The following is a 20,135-nucleotide window of genomic DNA, read 5'->3' on the forward strand; positions in this document are numbered from 1 at the left end:
TCTCTCTGCTCACCGATGGTCAAAGATCCTGTCGGATCCTCTCCACTGGGGAAGGTGAGAAGGTGCAACATTCACGCGGTCATCCTCGGCGACGGCTCTTACCCACTGCCGGCGTGTCCCGATCAGCGTGCCTTGCCATTCTCTCCCAAGCACCGCTAGCTAGGGAGGGCCTCCGACCCCTTCTTCCTTGCTGCCGTAGTGTGGACAGATCCGGCCTCCCGCGGCCCACCTAGCGACATCCCGGCGACCCTCAGGTATAACTTCCTTCGAAACCGGCCTTGCCCTACTTCTTGAGCTCCTGACGTTGCTGCATTTGTATCTTTTACTATTTCTCAGGCCCCCTCGTAGATAGGATCGATCAGCTGTTCGAAAACCACCTAAATTTTTACTGTTAAGAGGTAAAACTAGTTCATGCACTACCTGAATCTACTTGGTTCAAACAAGGAAGAAAGGGGGTGGGGTGGGGGAATATTTGTTACCTGAATCTAGGACTTGGTCGAAAGAGGAAATAATGGGAGCGAAAAGTAGCGGAGACTGGCTATCCAACTGGTCTCTAGGTCTAATAGGGAAATAAAGGGAAACGCAGTACAAACTCAATATAAACCCGATGTATTGGTTGAAAAAGGAAAGAAATTGGGTACTGGGGGACAAGTCAACAGAGTATGTCCAGCACTAGATTTGCTAGCCTCACACAGTATAAGGTGGCTATACCGAACAAAAATGGGAGCAACCCAGATATCCTGTTCTGATGTTTGTTGCCCCGAGCCACTCTTATGTAATGCCACTGGTAAAATGTACTAGTCGCACTATTAAAGTAAGGACACGTTAAACCAATGTTGTTTTCAGTGTAGTGCCTCCAGTAATATGAATCAATGGCACTTTTTTTCATGTCCTGCTAAATTTCCCATTAAGATAAGTTGCTTCTTTTCGTTAGAAATGCAACTGTCCTGGTCTGCCTACTCTCCCGTGCCCAAATACCGACTCTGTCGCGGCTGTGAATGTAATGTTGCTGGTAAAATGAAGCAATGGCACCATTAAAGTAATGTCGTATTTAACGGTTGTCATAGTTAATCCTAATGCCCACACTAATATCTAGCAATGCTGCTGCTTTAGAAATTGCTACTGTCCTTGTAGGATTGCCATTCAGATAAGGAACATGCTTCTTTTCATTTGATGCATGTTTCATCACTTGTTAGTCACCCTCCTTTCCACCTTTTTTATGCAAACAGAGATATACATTTCACGCTTGATCTTAGTTGAACTGCACAAATGATATCCAAATTATAGTTGAACATTCCAGGAGCTTCACAACCAACCTTGATGTCGCTCAATTTTATTGCAACTAATGAAGAAGAAGCTATGTGGGTTTCGTTTTCTGATGGAAATGGAACCGGGGCTAGAGCCCTTTTCTTAAAAAGAAGAAGAAGCTGCTAGCTCATGGGACATTCCTTCATTTTAGGTGAACTGCACCAAAAGGTCCCATGAATTGAATCATCCATGTTGGTGACTGGTGTCAAGCCTTCTACGATGGTGTTGACTGCAGATATGGTTCCCATCATGAGGTATGTTCCTTTTTGGTCTGACCATTTGCCAAAGATCATGCATGTTGAGCCTGCTCTTGTGCTACTGTTTTGGCACTGGCATGGTAAAGCAGTAATGTTATTATTTTGCACCTTAATCTAGTGGCACTATTAATTTGAGGCAATGTTTTGGCACTGCTAGTGCCACTGATTTTTTTATATATCAAAAGAGGGGGTTTCCTCCGATTTCATTAAAGAAACCTAACCATAGAGAACCATGATCCGACAACATCTCAGTGTAAACGGGCAGTTATGCAACTACTACTAGAACAGACTGAGTACTAGCAGGAGACAAGTTCGCCACATAAGCTAGGCAGGTAGGGGGACACAACACCAGCTCGACCAAGTTTGGATTACAACCCAAATGCTACGACAGAAACATCAGGGGGGGAAGATAGGGACTGAAAGAGCCAGCTTCAGCATCCCAGTCTAAGCACCCCCGGCCTCCATCCTTGCGACGCACGGTACACCTCGTTTGCCACCTGCTCGACCCTAGTGTCACTGATAAAATGAAGTAATAATATAGTTAAAATAGAGCGAGTGTCCTCTCTATCATTTCATTTCCAATGTAGATAAGGAAAGTGCTTCTCTTTGTTAGTGTATGTTTCATCAACTAGTCCCATTGTTAATGTTTAAGCGTTTCCGCAAACTGGGGTGCTTAATTTTAGTTGATCTGCACAAAAATAGAGATTTGAATGTCTAAAGGCCCCTCCTTGTACTACCGCTGTACACTGATGTTCATCACTGGCAGAAGGTGTATCGGGGAGACTTGGGTCGATATCCAGTATGAGGCGTACCGTATGAGGCGTCGCAAGGCCCATCTCGCCCTCGCAGCATGGCATACTATGATACTATCGCAATATTTTCTTCTATTTATTAGTGTATGTTTCATCAACTAGTGCGACTATAATGTAATCACGCTTTTTCATTATCTGTGCAAACAAGGTTATTCAGCTGCATTTTGGTGGAACTGCACAAATGTACGGATGGAACTGGCATATATGCAGAGTGCAAGGTGTGCCAAGTAAAAATTACCGACACCAACCATGATCCATGACACATTGGCATCCACCACCACCAATGGGATGTGTGGAGCTCTCTGCGGACGGATCTTTCTCGGCAGCAAATCCTCTAACCAAATACTAGTAGCATATATTGGCAGTTTTCTAGGGAGTACTCTTTTCTGAAAGAAGCACCAATCTATTTTTCTTTATTTGTACACAGTGTCACAACTTTGACCCAAAGGTCCAGAGCTATTTTAGGGTGATTGGCATAGTACTCGGAGACTAATTGTAAGCATGATTTTCATTAGCTGTCACACTAATTGTAAGCATGAGCAGATGGAAGATTAGGTTAGTGCGAAGCTTACCTTAAACCCTACCACCGCCGTTGAAAAGAGGCAAGCATCAAGGGAACCGTGCAGAACAGCGGGGAAGCAACGTCGTGCCATCCGGCCTCCTCTTGCAGTGGGAGAACGAATACTCCTGTGGTTCCGGCTGGCTCTACACCCTCACGAACGGCACACCGTACTCGATCGATTCGTTATCCTCTAGGTGCTCGACCTTCGACCTATACGCCCACCACCTTCGTCTGACTTTCGCCTCAGGCGAATCTGTCTGCTCCATCGCCCAGAGGAGATACTCGATGAACTCGAAGGACTGCGGCATGACTGCCGCCAAGGAGTACATCGCCGCCCTCATCGCCGTTGTCTCTCTCTTTCGCATACATTGGCACATGGCCCTCACCATCCTCGAAATCTCCCACTCATTGTCAAACAAAGTAAGGATCTCCTTCAACCTGGCTAACTTTGCCTGGTCGCCGCCGGCGATCTTCCTGATTCGCTGCTGCATCCTCTCCATAGATGTCCTTCTGAATGGTCCGGTGCTAGCTTTGGAAGATGGGAGGAATGACGGTGGTCTTGCAATAGAGAAGAGGGAGAGGCAAGACGGTGGTTTTGGAATGGAGATGATGGAGAGGAGAGTTGGTGGTTTAGCAATGGAGAAGAGGGAGAGGCGAGACAGTGGTTTTGGAATGTAGATGATGGAGAGGAGAGGAGGTGGTTTTGCAATGGAGAAGAGGGAGAGAAGCGTGCGACAGTGATTTAGGATTGGACGAGAGGGCCGACGCGCTGTGACTGGATCAAAATCAAAATCAATTTACCCTTCTATTAAGAAAGTGACCTCACATTAACTATTTTCCCTTTTATTCTGGGTCATAATTGACCATGATTTTCACAAATAAAATATATGTTATATGTTGCAAAAATAATATAATTTGAAAGTACATTCAGATATGAACCAAATGATACAATTTTTGGTGACATGCATTCACATTTTGCTTGTCAAATACAGTACGTGGTCAAACTTTGACCCAAAATACGCAAAACAAAAAAATACTTCCAAGACCAGCGCCGCTCTTCCGCTCTTCTCCTCTTAAACCACCACCACTCCTCTCCTGTTCCAATCTAAATCCAGCGCCGCTCCTCTCCTCTTCCATTTCAAAACCACCGCCCCTCCTCTGCTGTTCCAAAACCAGCGTCGCTTCTCTCCCATTCTAATCCAAAACCAGCGCTGCTCCTCTCCTCTTCCATTCAAAAACCACCGCCGGCGAGTGAAGGTGCTGTGGAGAAGTAGATCGATGGAGGAGTACAACTGATACGTGAGGATCGCAGATGGCGACCCTGTGAAGCTAGCTAGGATGTTGGAGATACAGTCTTGGTTTGAAAACAAGGACCAACTAGCGGCGACGGCGACATCCATGGCCAAATATCTGCAACCGAGCAAAAAGGCGGCGATACTCCCAGAGGGAGTCGTGTGGGAGTACATAGAGCTGCTCCTCCGGGCCATGGAGTAAACAGATTCACCGGATCCGATCGTGAGGGAGCGGTGGTGGGAGTATCGATCCCAGATGTAGCATCCACGAGAGATTGAAGGATCGAGCATCTACAGGGTGCCATTTGTGAGGGTGTCATGCCAGAGCGAGCCGGTGGAGTCTTCGTCGACCGAACCCAACTGCAAGAGGAGAAAAGCAGTTGGCCCGACGACGCTTCCCCACCATCCTCTCCCTCGGCGTTCACATTGTCTCATGGGGCGGCTATCTGCCGCCGAGGAATAGGAGGGGACTGCCCCCCAGCCCAATAGTCGGGTAGGTTGGGAATTGTCAGGAGGAGCTTAGGGTCATCAGTATTTGCAGGTTGTGAATTGTGTTTTGTGTTGTGTATTTTGAGAGTACTTTCAGATATGAATGTCTTTTGAATTTCAGATTTGCAGTATTGAGCATATGAAGTATTTTATGAATTCTAGAGATCTATTTTTAGCACTTAAAAAGTAGTTTCATAGGAGTATAAAAGTGCAGACAATGTGATTCTCAGAGAAGAAACTGCAAGTTTCAGTTTCAGATAAGAAACTGCAAGTTCAGTTTCAGATAAGAAACTGCAACTTTCAGAGGCGGAGCATTTATATTAACACGGCCTTTTCAAACAGGGTTAACATCATGTTTGAAGTTTTATTCATGGTCGAAAATGGAACTACCAGCCAGTTAACATCATGCTGATCAACATTCATGCATAGCACATCTTCATATGATGCACAGTCAAAAAGATATGCTATTTTCAAAATGCCCACACAATGTCAAGTGTGCGAAAAACAGAGAAAACAAGGGACGAAGTTTTGGCAAGTGTTGGACGTGGTGTGCGTAGATGACAATGGGGACCCACATGTCAATAATGGCAGAGGCAAAAAAAATTGGAGATATTTTCCCTGCATCAGGTGGAATCGAACCCGGGCGGAACAGCTGTCGGGTAGTGTCACTTGGCCACTGGGCTAGTTCAGTACTTTCGTTACAAATAAGGCACTTCCTTAGATGGTCGGATCTCCTCCTGTGCCTCTCTGTGCTCGTCGCGGCGCCGCTGTCTGCCGTTGTGAACATGCTGAACAAACGAGAGGAATCTGAAGAGGACTGTACGTGGAGAGGCGGATAGTCGGGACACACCATGCCTATGGCCGTACGCAAGCAAGTGCCTCATCAAAAAAATACTTCCTCCTAATGATATACTGACGTTGGGGCCCACGGGTTTGTTAACATAGTTACATTTTTTAGGTGCTTCAACATAGTTACTATAGGAGATAAATTCACAACGAAGTCGGGGAGCTGGCAGGTATCATTTATAATCACTGGGGCAGCAAGTATCATCTGGGTTTTGGGCTGCCCCGTCTAGGCTTTCTTTTCTAACATGCGCTGCCCACCACATGCCAGTTTGTATTTTCTTAAGGGCCGTCATGTATCGACCGGCCTATGGACCTCCCATCCGAGGTTTTATTTTTCTTGAAACATCGACAGCCCAATTTATGTATTTTTTGAAGAAAACGGAGAGGTCTGTTCTATTTTTTCTATATAAGAATAGGAACGCCTGGTCCAACTTACGTTTCCCTTCTAACTATATTATATATATTTAAATTATTTTATATGTTATTATATATTATTGTTATTGTCATCATATATTTAACAGATACTTACATATGTAAGAAAACAATATCCCACATCTTATTAACTTATAAAAATAATTTCTTAACAATAAAATCCTGGATATTTTGTGCAACGAAAATCCTGGTGATTATGTACAAAAGCTCGGTAAGATTTAAGGACCAATGTAATAATAAATCACTTATTATTTAAATATATTTATTACAAAATGCTCAACCCCTGTTTATTTTTTGATAACATTGATGCGCTCACCCCAACATTATAGTTAGAATCAGCCCAGCAAAATCGTGTATTTCGAGAAAGTGCAAATGGCCTGTAATTTTTTTGGAAAAAGATAAATGGGCCGCATGGATGCTACATTATTTGTTCACCCAGTCCAGCTAATGGACTGTAATTCTTAAAAAAAAGATCAAATTGGGTTGAATATGTGCCACATTTTTGGAGGCTGAAATGTGGGCCAATAGGTCGAAGCCAACGCACGTCGTTGTCAACTTAGTCAATAAATGATTCTGACATTGCTAGCCATTGGATTTACATCCAACGACCGGCATCCATCTTCAATCTCTCGTCTTCTTCCTCCAGCGCCACCGGGACCACCTGCTCCCGCCTCCTGTTAAGTTGGGACAAAAGTTTAAAAGGGCCGACAAGCCACTTACCCCTTCATTCTTCTCCTCCTCTCCTCCACTCCATCTCCTCCTCTCCTCCACTCCATCTCCTCCTCTCCGGCGACCTCCTCCTCACGGTGCTCCTCCTCCGGTGACCTCCTCCTCACGGTGCTCCTCCTCCGGCGACCTCCTCCTCCCTCCTCTCCTCCTCACGGTGCTCCTCCTCCGGCGACCTCCTCCTCCCTCCTCTCCTCCTCACGGTGCTCCTCCTTCCTCTCCTGCTCACGGTCCTCCTCCTCCTCCCTCCTCTCCTCCTCACGGTGCTCCTCCTCCTGCGACCTCCTCCTCCCTCCTCTCCTCCTCACGGTGCTCCTCCTTCCTCTCCTGCTCACGGTCCTCCTCCTCCTCTCCGACGACCTCCTCCTCCCTCCTCTCCTGGTCCTCACGCTCTCTCCTCCCTCCTCTCCTCCTCACGGTCTCTCCTCCCTCCTCCTCTACTTCTGGCCACATGTGGAGCTCCCCCGGCACAAAGAACGTACCAGATCCAGGTCGAGAACGAAATTTGAAAAAAATTCAAGCAAAAAAAGAGCAAAAAAAAAGGCCAAAAAATGAGCCAGATCTAGATCCAAATCCAAATTCAAAATTCAAAAATGGCGCACGGTGGGGGTTAGACGGTGCGCCACTACTATTTTCCCGCCATCAAAATTCAAAAAAATTCAAAAAAAAAGTTACCAGTGGCGCACCTGTAACAATAGTACTGGCGCACTAGAAGGTGCGCCACTGTTACCTGCAATACTAATGGCACACCAGAGGTGCGCCATTAGTATTTGTTACTAGTGGCGTGGTAATAGTGGCGCACCTATAGTGCGCCATTAATGGCAAAAATAGGTGCGCCACTAATAGTCCTTTTTCTAGTAGTGGATTAAGCAACTAATAAATGAATATGCGCACTATCCTACCATTTTTGCACTCAATTATGGGGCCATATAAATGTTAAAACAAGAGTATGCATGCTCTGCTATTCTGCAACTTAAATCAAGCATGCAGTCTCATGTGATCATTTCATTGCTAATGTTGCTTTTATCTCTCTAGATCACTAATGATACTATGCTTGCATGAGCCCATGAAACAAGCAATAATCTATCTTAAAAATGTGTGTCCAGGCATATAACGGTTCAACAACTTTGGAGCTTTGACTATGGCTATGTAGCACACTGACAAGACAAGAGAATAATGCCTCTTAAGGTTCTGACCAGGAGCTTCGTGAATTAGCACAATTTTGTTCTCATGCATGACTGCAAATATGAGAAGTTTTTACATTTTTTTACTGCTGAAGGCATTTGTCCGAGCTATGCCGCCTCTCATGAAACTCGATCTCGACGCTCCATCTGCAGTCGAGCACAATCCGCGCATGATCTCCTCCCAGCTTTCGACATGTTATTCTTGCATGCAAGGGTAAGCTATCTCCACCAGCTCCTTTTTCTGTCCTAGCTCTTTCTTACCATGGCAAAACCAAATGCTACCATCTCATTTTTTTGGCATGCTAAAACTTATGTGAGTTCATCGTCATGGATAGATTAGTGAGAATGAGATTAGGATCTCTACACTAGAGAGGATGAGGAGCTATATGGGCTACGAGATGTTGCTTGAGGTGTGGTTCTGGTATCTGCTGTTGTTCAAATTACAGCTCCCTTATTTAATACTCTCTCCGTAAAGAAATATAAGAACATTTAGATCACCACTGACACTGACGATACTTGGAGCATTTCCAGCAGTGGCAGTAGGCACATGTGGCACCACTTCTTGGTAGATTTTGTCCATTTACTTTTTGTATCCTTTGAATTTGAATATTCTGTGCAAGATTTTATTTTGAATCTGCTCAAATTAATCTTGTACTCTCTGAATTTAAATAATGTTTCATATCTTACTCTTACACCTATGAGAAACTTTTACCTACTAATTGTCAGATCCCAGCCCCAGAACGCACGCGATCACAATGGATTGCAAGTGGAAACTCTGATTTGTCGCTCGTATCTGAAACTCTCCCTGACGAACACGAGAATACACAGGGGACAGGAGTATTTTGCGACGCCTCAAAGCTTGCGTCTTTTCTGCACTTTCCTCTTATTTCAGGTTCACCTCGACGTAGCGAGCGTGACTGAATCCTACGCTGTCCACGATCCACTAAATCCGCACCATCCCGCGGAGTTGATCGTGTCCAGATTACAACAGAAAGGAACGAAACAAACGGATCAGGCCTCTACGTGAACACATCACGGATCAGGCCTCTACGTGAACACATCACGTATCAGGCTTATTACTACTGCTACGACACAACCAACGTGTCTGAACTATGTTTCAGAAAATAAAACAAACTAAAACGACAACTAGATTAATTGCTAACATTCTCTCCCTTAATCTTGTTGTCATCAGGTCACTTCCTTCACACCAATGGCACTCCTCAGCTCCTGAAACTTTGCCCTCCCGAGCGACTTGGTCAGGATGTCTGCCAATTGATCCTCTGTTCTGACATGACTGATGTCCACTTTCCCAGCCTCCACACACTCCCGCACGAAATGATATCTGAGGTCAATGTGTTTACTGCGGTCATGAAAAACTGGGTTCTTACTGAGTGAAATAGCAGATTGATTGTCCACTTTCAGTTTCACTTTGGCTGGCTCTGAATCTAGTATTTCTGCCAGCAATCTTGCCAACCAAATACTCTGACAAGCACCTGAAGTAGCTGCCATATATTCAGCCTCACAAGACGAGATGGCAACCACTTTTTGCTTCTGTGATACCCATGAAAGTGGACTTGAACCAAGGTAGAACAATAGACCTGAGGTGCTTTTCCTGTCGTCCACATCTCCTGCATGGTCACTATCACAGTAGCCAACTAGCTGCAGTTCTCTTCCCTTCTCATAGAAACACCCAAACTTCAGTGTTCCCCTGATGTACCTGAGGATGTGTTTCACTGCAGTCATATGCTCTGCTGTTGGTCGCTCCATGTTCCTGCTTACAAGACCAACAGAGTAGCACAGGTCAGGCCTTGTGTGCAGCAGATATCTGAGACTGCCCACCACGCTTCGATAGTAAGTGCAATCAACTGCTGGGGCCTTGCTCATCTTGCTCAACTTCAGACGGGGCTCCATTGGAGTTTGACCAGGGTTGCAGTCTTTCATTCCACATTTCTCCAAAATTCTTGATGCATACGCGGATTGGTTCAGATAAATACCTTGAGGAGTTTGCTTTACCTCAATTCCCAGGTAATAACTCAGTAGCCCGAGATCGCTCATACTGAATAATGATTTCATCTGAACCTTGAAGGCTTCAATGTCAGCAACATTTCTTCCAGTAATGACTAAATCATCCACGTACACACCGACTAACAGTGCTGCACCCTTTTTGTTTCGCTTGTAGAGAGCTAGCTCTGATGGACACTTCTCAAAGCCGAGATTGATCAGTGTCCTATCTAGTTTAGCATTCCATGCCCTAGGTGCCTGTCTGAGCCCATATAAGGCCTTGTGCAGCTTAAGCACCTTGTGCTCCTCTCCCTCAACAACGAAACCTGACGGCTGTGCAACATATACCTCTTCCTCGAGTTCACCGTTGAGAAATGCGGATTTTACATCCATGTGGTGAATTTCCCAGCCCTCATTTGCTGCTAGTGCTAGAAGCAGTCTCACGGTTTCCATCCTTGCAACAGGTGCGAAAACTTCGTCAAAATCAATTCCTTGACGCTGCACGTACCCCTTCGCAACTAGCCGAGCTTTGTGTTTCACCACATTTCTAGATGAGTCCTTCTTAAGCTTATAGATCCATTTTAACCCAATTGGTTTTTGTCCTTTCGGCAACTCACACATCTTCAATGTATTATTACTGACAATAGAATCCATCTCTTCCTTCATAGCTCTCTGCCAACATGCTTGTTTCTCAGCTTTAGCAAATGTACTTGGCTCCCCGGTGCCAAGCAAGCAGAGCCCGGAATAGGGCATGTCAATCTCCGATGAATCATCATAGATGTCATTCAGAGACCTTTTTCCTTGTGGCCCTTCAGATGGTTCAGTCCAAGGACTTTCAAGAGTGTCCATGGGTACCGGTGTTTGCTGCACCGGTGTACCAATCGAGGGTGTGGCCTCCTCAGTGTCTCTGGCTCGACATGTCCTCACTGCAGTCTGAGGTGTTGTGGGTGTTACTGCCACTTCACCTGTCTCAGTGATAGGACTCGCTTCAACGTCTGCACCCCGTGCCGGATAATGAACAGTGAACGTGGCTTCCTCGCTGCTAGCAGCGGCTGCTCCTTCTTGCCAATCCCAGCACCTGTCCTCTTTAAAGACCACGTCTCGAGACACAACAAGCTTCCTCTTTGATGGATCATACAAACGGTAAGCTTTTGACCCCTGTTCGTACCCGATAAAAACCATCTGTGAACTTCTGTCAGAGAGCTTGTTTATTCCTGGACCGATGCGCTTCACATGAGCTACGCATCCAAACGTGCTCAGGTGTTGCACATTCGGTTTCCTTCCGTGCCAGGCTTGATAGGGCGTCATTCCACGCACGCTCTTGGTTAGAGATCGATTCAATAGGTAGACTGCAGTAGCAACAGCCTCCCCCCAGAATTTTGCAGGCATACCCATGCTTTTTAGCAAACTCCTAGCCATCCCGACCACTGTCTGATTCCTCCTCTCCACTACACCATTTTGCTGTGGTGTATATGGTGCTGTGAGATAGTGTTTGATTCCTCGATCTTCACAGTAGCTAGCAAAGGAATTTGAGGTGAACTCCCCACCACGATCAGTTCTTATGGCTGCAAGTTTCAGATTCCTTTCTGTCTCTGCTGCGGCCTGAATTTTCCTGAGTGCACCGAGAGCTTCATCCTTTGTACTGAGCAGGGCCACCCACATGAAATGTGAGTAGTCATCAACAAGGAGCAAAAAGTATCACTTCCCTCCGGGTGTAGCTGGTTCGATAGGCCCACATAGATCACCATGAACAAGCTGCAGCTGTTGAGTTGCACGGTAGCCTGTCTGAGAAGGAAAAGGAAGGCGACGCTGTTTTGCAACCATACAGCCATCACACACCTGCTCAACTTGCTCCAAGGTTGGCATTCCTTCAACCATGCCTTCTGTTGCAGGTGTCTTGAGAGAACGGAAGTTGACATGCCCGTATCTCATGTGCCACAGCCAGGATGTTTCCTTCGCGTGAGCCAGCAGGCAAACAGGTTCAGTTTTCTGAATATTCAGGATATACATCCGGTTCCTGGTTCTCTTCACTCGAGCCAAGACCTTCCTTTCACGATCGAGCACCGTCATCACGCCATCCTCAGCTGAGTACTTGCAACCATTCTCATCTAGCTGACCCAAACTGATAATATTATTCTTCAGTCTGGGTATGTAATACACATCAGCCAGCACCCGGTGTTCGCCTGTGTGACACTGCATTAAAACAAAGCCGCGTCCACAGATCTCAACAGCTGAACCATCGCCAAATCGAACTCTTCCTTTCACTGTTCGATCCAGTTGGGCAAACTTGTCTGATCTACCTGTCATATGATTGCTTGCCCCGGTGTCTAGGTACCAAGACATCTCATGTTCTCCAGTGAGCTTTGGCACCACCTTTTCCTCATTGAGAAATACTTGTTCCTCAGTTTCAGATTCAGACACCACCAGCTCACACGACTCCATCAGCAGTAGTGCTGGGTCATCCTCCTCCTCCTCCTTTTGAGCGAGGTTTGCTTTCTCTCGCTTCGGTCCTGGGCAGTCTGACTGAAAATGACCTTTTTCATTACAATTGTAACATCTGACTTTCTTGATGTAGAATTTGCCCTTCTTTTTTTGCTTTTCACCACTCTTGCCAGACTTGCTGTGGTCTTGGCGATCGGAGTTTTTCTTTCCAGCAGAACTTCCTGAGCCTCCGGCGCCGTCACCACTCTTCTTCACTTTCATGAGTTGCTCCAGCGCCCGGGTGACAAGCATGAGTTGCTCATCCCCTTTTCCGCCGCCACTGCGACGGCGACCTCTCTGGCCATTCTCATATGCCGCCAACCTGCCCAAGGCTTCAGACACTGGCATGGTGGACAAATCCCCCCACTGCTCGATGGTATTGACAACATCTGCGAACCTGTCGGGAACGGCATTGAACAACACCTCAATGACAGATTCATCACCGATTTTCTCACCTAGCGAGCGTATCTCGGCGACGAGAGTGGTGAGCTTCTGACCGAACGCGGCGATGGTCTCGCCGTCGTCCATCTACATCCGATCCAATTGGCGCTTGAGCTGCTTGACTCGCGCCTTCTTGACGCGATCCTCGCCGACAAGCATCTGTCGGATGGCATCCCACGCCTCCGCTGCGGTCTCGTACTCCGCAATGGCCATGACCATGGCGTCAGGGAGAGACTGTGAGAGCGCGGCGAACGCGTCCTCGTCCCTGTCCTGGTTGAAGTCCGATTTCCCGTCGACCGCTGACCAGCAGCCGAGGGTGCGCATAATGACGCGCATCTTGACAGCCCACACGCCGTAGTTGGTCTCGGTGAGCTGCGGATAGTGCACCGGCACCCCACCGCACGATGGAGCCCTGAGGACGAGCGCACCATCGCTCGTATCTGCGTCAGGATCGTCCGCCTTCTTCGACGTGGACTGCTTCTCGCCGATCTTCGGCATAGCACTCTGACCCGCTGCTGCAACGCCACCAATTGCTCCGCCACCAAATCGCCTCCCGAACCTTAAGGCTCTGGTACCAAATGTCAGATCCCAGCCCCGGAACGCACGCGATCACAATGGATTGCAAGTGGAAACTCTGATTTGTCGCTCGTATCTGAAACTCTCCCTGACGAACACGAGAATACACAGGGGACAGGAGTATTTTGCGATGCCTCAAAGCTTGCGTCTTTTCTGCACTTTCCTCTTATTTCAGGTTCACCTCGACGTAGCGAGCGTGACCGAATCCTACGCTGTCCACGATCCACTAAATCCGCGCCATCCCGCGGAGTTGATCGTGTCCAGATTACAACAGAAAGGAACGAAACAAACGGATCAGGCCTCTACGTGAACACATCACGTATCAGGCTTATTACTACTGCTACGACACAACCAACGTGTCTGAACTATGTTTCAGAAAATAAAACAAACTAAAACGACAACTGGATTAATTGCTAACACTAATAACTACCTATTTAATCTCCAATGGATCATCCTATAAATAAGCGAGCAACTGAGCTAGATGTTCATGGTTGAGTTTGCACTAATGTTTTTCTTAGGAAGAAAAGTGAAGAACATAGGTGAAGACATGTTTGGATTGGAAAGGCGGAGATAGTAGACAAAGGAAAGAAAAGACGCTGATGCTAAAGGGATATGTTTGATACAATTGATGTTGTTCATGCTGGCTCTTGCTGATTGATGTTGTTCCTTCTCAACCCATACTTGCATATCCTCATATGCACGGCCAAGGCAAATTTGGCGAATCGTTACTGCTCTTGTTGGATGATAACAACGCCGTGAGTGGACTGTCCGTCTGATTATCCAGATGTATTTACAAGCTGGCCACCTCCACAGATCAATGGATATTTTTTATTGTTCAACGGCGCAAGGTCGTGTTTGATTCCTTCAGCCTCATGCTATCAAATACTACTTAATATTTGAGTCAGAAGGAGAAAATTGGATTTAATATCACGAGTGTATTGGACATGCTTGAAGTTGCATTAGATTCATGCAAATAAGGAGGTATTCTAGATTTTATTGTCAATGCTTTAATCAGGAGAGATAAAATCTTACATGTTATTTGTATAATTCACCAGTTAATGAGCTTGAACACGGAAATAAGTAAGGGCTCCTTTCAACTGTAGAAAAAGATTTTTGCAAGGACATCGGAGATATGATGAACTACTTGAAAGAGTGAAGGTATTTATCCATGCTGCGTCTTTGCAATTGATGTCTGAATGCTGTCCTAAAGATAGTGCATTCGTTGTCGCTTAGTCACATTCTGTTCTGCTTATGTTAGCATTGTCCATCTTGATGGAAACAGTGAGCCGTGAAAAATAGAGCAAGACAAGTTGGTTGTATTCATATTTTCCTTCGAAGCAATCTGAAGTTTAGCAGAACAAGCATACATTAGGTTTTGATTTATTTCAGCGCTTTGTCTGAATTTTATTTCAATTAATACATACGTTGTGTGAATGATGCTAGGCTTCAGCCTGATCGGTGCTTAAAGCCCTGCTGATTTTAATATATTTTGTAAACCCTGCTACTATGGGAAGGGAGATCGAGTCCGTACATCTTTTCGTAAGTAACAAAGAGAGAGAGAGAGCATGTTGTCTGTGTGTGTCGGTCAAGTCCTTTTGGTTGGGCGAAGCCCGAAAATAGTGCAAAAAAATATAACTGAAATATAATTTCCAAAAAAATGTTTGTCACCAAAAAATTGAATCAACTTTTTAAAATATTCTGAAAAATTACAAACAAAAACACCTTTAAAAAACGTGTTTTTATTAGAAGAAAAAATAAATTAGCTTGAAAGATTGTTTCATGCAAAACTACTCTTTCATGGGATGAGACCGTGGATCCGAATTAGGCCCCGACAAATGCCATTAGGGTATAAGAAGTGTTGTGTAATGCCACGTGGAGATAGCAATGATCAAAATGGGTGAATATCGACAATAACCAATTATCAAGGAAAGACGTTTCGAACATAATGAGAGGAAGACAATAGAAAACTGGTTCGTACACAGAATATGAACAACTGGGTGCCTTCATCAACAACGGAAAAAATAACCAAAAAGTAGAGGCCGTGAAACTTCACTTATACAGAAAAAAAGATAGTTTGATAGTAGTAATCAATGAATTTATACTTAAAATTAAGTTATAATTTAGGAAATCTACTTCCTGATACACCTAAACATTTCTAAGTAGTACAAATTCAGGAAAATGTTAACTCGAGCTTCACTCTGGTTGTAATTAAGCATGTGCACTAATAATTATTTTCTTAGTGGCCACCATCCTATAAGAAAATATATCATTATGAGCACAAAACTATTTAGCAATTTGTTGCTTCAAACATAGACATGTTGTGCAATGCTTCTAATATTTTCCTAGTGCTTCCCCTGCAAGTCTCCAGCAATTCAATTGGTACGAAGTTTTAAATGCCTTTGTCATAGTATAATTCACACAAAATTGATTCTAATTGAAAACCTATTTCAAAATATTGTAGAACGAAATTCCCAGTCAAATTGTAATTGACCAAGGAGTTCTACATTGCTTCGATGAACCAAATAAATACATGGCCATCCAAATATATGTGTCAATTTCTAATGCATAGTTCATATTCAACATGTAAAATAACATCATCCTTGCGGTGGTTTCTGAAAGGAAAAGAATTACAATGTATGCGACCAACTTCTAACTACCTAAAAGGAATAAAAGGTGATCTGACACAAAGTTAAAATACTAGATAAACGAAATTGGAAATTACAATAGAAAAAATGCATGTAATTAAAATTTCAACAGTTCTACGTCTCTAGAAAATGCATCTAATTTAAAAATGAAAAGTACTATATCTCTCACCAACAACTTAGCAACCTATGTCTTAGAACAAATCTAAATTTGGCTAGGAGACCAATTAATGACGCCGGATTCAGATGAGACATGCATGTGTGGATACTCGCTAGTTCTATGTACACGTGCGGAAACCAATTGAAGAGGCTGGATTCAGCATGGAAATGCATGAATGCGGTAAAGGCTTACACAACTCTCTATGTTTTGATCAGGTAACTTTATGCATCAATGTCGGTTAACATTACTCTCGCTTCATGTATCCTCCAGATTCAGCTATGGATAGAAGGGCATTGGTGCAAATAGTCAGGAAGCATCAACTATTGGCATAAGGTTTGACATGAATTTGCATAAACCAATAAAAAACTAAATTATATCTTTCAACAACATTCACAAGCTATGAGCCTTGTACCATAGACCTCAATATCACATGGAGCAAATGACCTAGTGTTGCAACAGGAGAGAAAAATTCACATCTTATGACAAAATGAGAGTGTGAGAATATAAACTTTGTTCAGACATAGGATATTATCATACTATCAGACCCCTTGATGCAGTAATTCGGTGTGATGGAAAGCTGGGATAACTTCTTCTGATTTTGGAGCAGATTATGTTAAAAGATACTCTCTCCGTCCGGAATTACTTGTCGCTCAAACGGATGTATCTAGCACCGAAATACGTCTATATCCATCTACTTCAGCAACAACTAATTCCAGACGGAGGTAGTACATACATATCTATACAAAGAACATCAGATAAATACAGAAATAGAAGCAGGGTAGCAGTAGTTAGGCATATCCTCAATTATGCTGCATGGAGCCAAGTGAAAAACAACTTATGTAGATGAACTACCTTTATATACCTTCCACTTTCAAAACACTTCGCTCTGGTGAGTTTATTTATCTTTGGTGCTGTAAGAGCTAGACACTGGCATAAGCCTGCACATAACGGAACTCAGAATAGTATCTATAAAGTAATATTTGGGCACTGCCATTAAAAACACGTCTTGTTTGAAGAAGATTCATTTTCCATGAGATGATCAAGAGAAAATTTTGTTACAAAAAATAGAATAATTGGATGCTTACTTAGCATGCTGTAGCAACGTTGTGAGTGATTAAATGGGACAAGCGCACGAAACATTTCAAAACATGCAGTGAAGAGCTGCCAACCACAGTAATTTTATTAATGTATGTACTATTAGTTGGAAAAGGAAATTGATTTTGTGCCACCAAATGAATGCACATCATCTCGTCCGCTTATTCTAGATGGCTAGAAATATGCAATCCTTGTGCCGGCCAATTGACAACAATGGCCGAAGCAAGTTTATACAGATACATAGCAATGCACATAAAAAATGATAAGGAACTAAAGCTAAGAGTACCCCATGTTTCTTCAGTTTCGTTACATTCCTCATCTCCAGCATTTTGACCATATTTGTCAAGTCATCATCAGGGCTAAGCCTTGCTCTGTTGTTGGCCTGGCTGCTGCATGCCACAACCATTATATCAATTGGATCAAACAGAAGCAGTCCCTAATTAGTCTGGAGAAAAAAATTAGAGGTAACACATACCAGAAGTCCAGCTAGAATATCATGGCAAGAGGATATCAAAAGAACACGAACCACAAAAAAGAGGCTCGGGATAGACCAAACACAGCGACTGTGTTGTCACTACCGGTGATGGCGGTGCTCGATGAGGTCTCTAGCCGGTCCCTGACCTCCTCGATTTGCTGTTTAATTTATTACAGTCAGATATATATTTCTATTTGATTCCAATGACCTAGGAAGGGGTAAACTTTTAACATCACAACAAGCTTATAGAACACAACTTATCCTAAAACCTATAGTTTAAATCTAGTGATCAAAACATCCTTTATCCAATGTGTATAAACGCAAACCGTGACTTGGTTTTGTTTGGAATCTTCTTTTCAGACATAACAATAAAGACAAGCGCAATACTAAATTAGAAATTGTTGTTTTGAAATTAATATGACCAGTGACTACTCCGGCAGAATACACAAGCCATTTTAATTCAAATAAACACAATATACAATTACTGATATAGGTGAGCTGCTTAGAAATGTAATCTACGATCTACCTTGAACTGCAGGAAAGTCAGAGATATTGATGAATTAATATGCATGAGCCATGCACGGTCTGCAAATTCAGCCAGTAAAACAACAAAACACCACTTGCCCAAGCTAAAATCAATGGATTGAGAAAAAGAAATAGATGCTAATGTACCAAAAATATTAGCTGATCACACTGGAATTGTGTTTTTTACTTGGTTACTACCCTGAACATATTTCTCAAAAAATAAAATACTACCCTGAACATAAGCTCCCAAATTTAGGTGTACTGCTAGGAGTCCAGAAAGTAATCTAACTAATTCGAATATCAGATATTTTCATTCCCACATGTACCGTTATCCTCACGTTCGGTTCACAAGGCCGCTGCCCTTCTGCACATGTCAACGATTGAGCCCAAGTGTACTTCCGGCCATCTCCCCATTCTTGTCGTAGATCTGGAATACGTGCGCGAGTACTTCTTCCAATTTTATTTTATCATTTATTTGTTTCCCCCCATTTGAAACAGGGCTCAAGTCGCTTCCTGAGATGCATTTCACACCTGACTCACCTCCCACGCCTAAAATGTGTGTATGATGTGATTTTGCCTGGACTGTGTATCACATACGTCAGTAGAAGTCTGCCGAGAGGCACAAGTGCATGATCAAGCTAGCTTTGGAAGCAGCCTGATGGATCAATTCTGGATGGATAGAGCATGCACGTACGGTTTTTTCATCGTGCACCTTCGGCTTCGTGTGATCGTGGTTAACCTTGCTGTTTAATAAAATTGATGGCCAACCCATGACATACAAAATGAAAAAAAAATCTTTCAGTAGCAGCTCCCTAAATTCAAGATTGGACAATTGAACTAACAACTCAGTTCAGTCAGGGATCTATTCTACTAACAAATTCATGTCTAACCTTGCTGTTCAATGCAAGAAACAATCAACACTTAACAGTATAAACAAAATTGACCTCAAACAGTAGCCAATTGAGCCCAAACGGTGGTAAATCCTAACCAAGAACAATGCCTCAATGGCCACGAACAAGAGCAGAGAGAGGAGGGGGCGAACTCACCTGAAGACAGAAAGGAGGAAGCTCCATGGGTGGTGCGTCCCGAGCTGCAGCAAGGCAAGGTCGACCCCTCCTTCCTCAAGTATCCAATCCTTGCCTGCACATCTACCATGGAGGATCAAACCAGATATTAGAGAGAGAAAGGGGGAGAGATAGGGCAGGGGATGAACTCACCCCATGGCCACCAAGCGGAGGAGCAGCATCCCGGAGACGGAAGTGCGTGTGGGTGCGCGGTGGGCGTCAGAGAGGAGTCGCTGGAGGTGCCGGAACCATGCCAGAGTGGAGGTGCCCGAAACCCTAGCCATGGTTGATCGTCAACCAGGAAAACGGTGGCGGCGCCCAACCCTATTTGGCGCAAGAGAGATACCTGGGCCGGGAGAAGGGGGCAAATCCTTGTCGGCATCGGCCGGCGGCCGGCGCATCACCGGATTGAGCGTCGCCGCCTCGCCGGGATCGGTCGCCTCCTGGAGGCTGGGATCGGGATAGCCCGTGCCGTGAAAGAAACTCATGGATGATTCGTTGTTGGGCCAAATTGGATTTACGTGCGAATTTGACGTACAGGCAGAAAACAAAACGTTATACAATAATAGTACCACCTCGTTTATATTACGATTTTATCTATACAATCGTAAAAGCATATTATGACATAAGAAGAAAGCGTATTGTGACGGTGAACCTGACAAAGTCAATCCGTGCTTTATTATTAGGGAAAGATAGAGAGAGAAGGCGAGCAAGGGGAGGATCTAGATGAGAATGCAGGCGGGACGACGTGAGCAAGCTAGTATTTA

The 20,135-nt window shown here is 44.4% G+C and overlaps 1 long non-coding RNA gene across 8 annotated transcripts; it reads right to left on the reverse strand.

Annotated features, from left to right (window-relative positions):
- Positions 1–15,200: 15,200 nt before the first annotated feature.
- On the reverse strand, positions 15,201–19,892 carry LOC109734807 (uncharacterized). 8 transcript variants are annotated; one of them, XR_012181236.1, is made up of 7 exons: positions 19,715–19,891; positions 19,522–19,644; positions 19,351–19,444; positions 18,999–19,047; positions 18,631–18,886; positions 17,780–17,937; positions 15,201–17,693 (listed from the first exon to the last, which is right to left on the reverse strand). It is a non-coding gene; the product is annotated as an uncharacterized lncRNA (long non-coding RNA). The 8 variants fall into 8 exon arrangements; XR_012181234.1 differs by having other exon boundaries at positions 19,351–19,452; positions 19,715–19,889; XR_012181237.1 differs by having other exon boundaries at positions 15,201–17,147; positions 17,295–17,693; positions 18,631–19,047; positions 19,351–19,452; positions 19,715–19,878.
- Between the last annotated feature and the right edge of the window lie 243 nt (positions 19,893–20,135).

This window comes from Aegilops tauschii, chromosome 4, assembly GCF_002575655.3.
Source record: "Aegilops tauschii subsp. strangulata cultivar AL8/78 chromosome 4, Aet v6.0, whole genome shotgun sequence".
NCBI lineage: Eukaryota > Viridiplantae > Streptophyta > Magnoliopsida > Poales > Poaceae > Aegilops > Aegilops tauschii.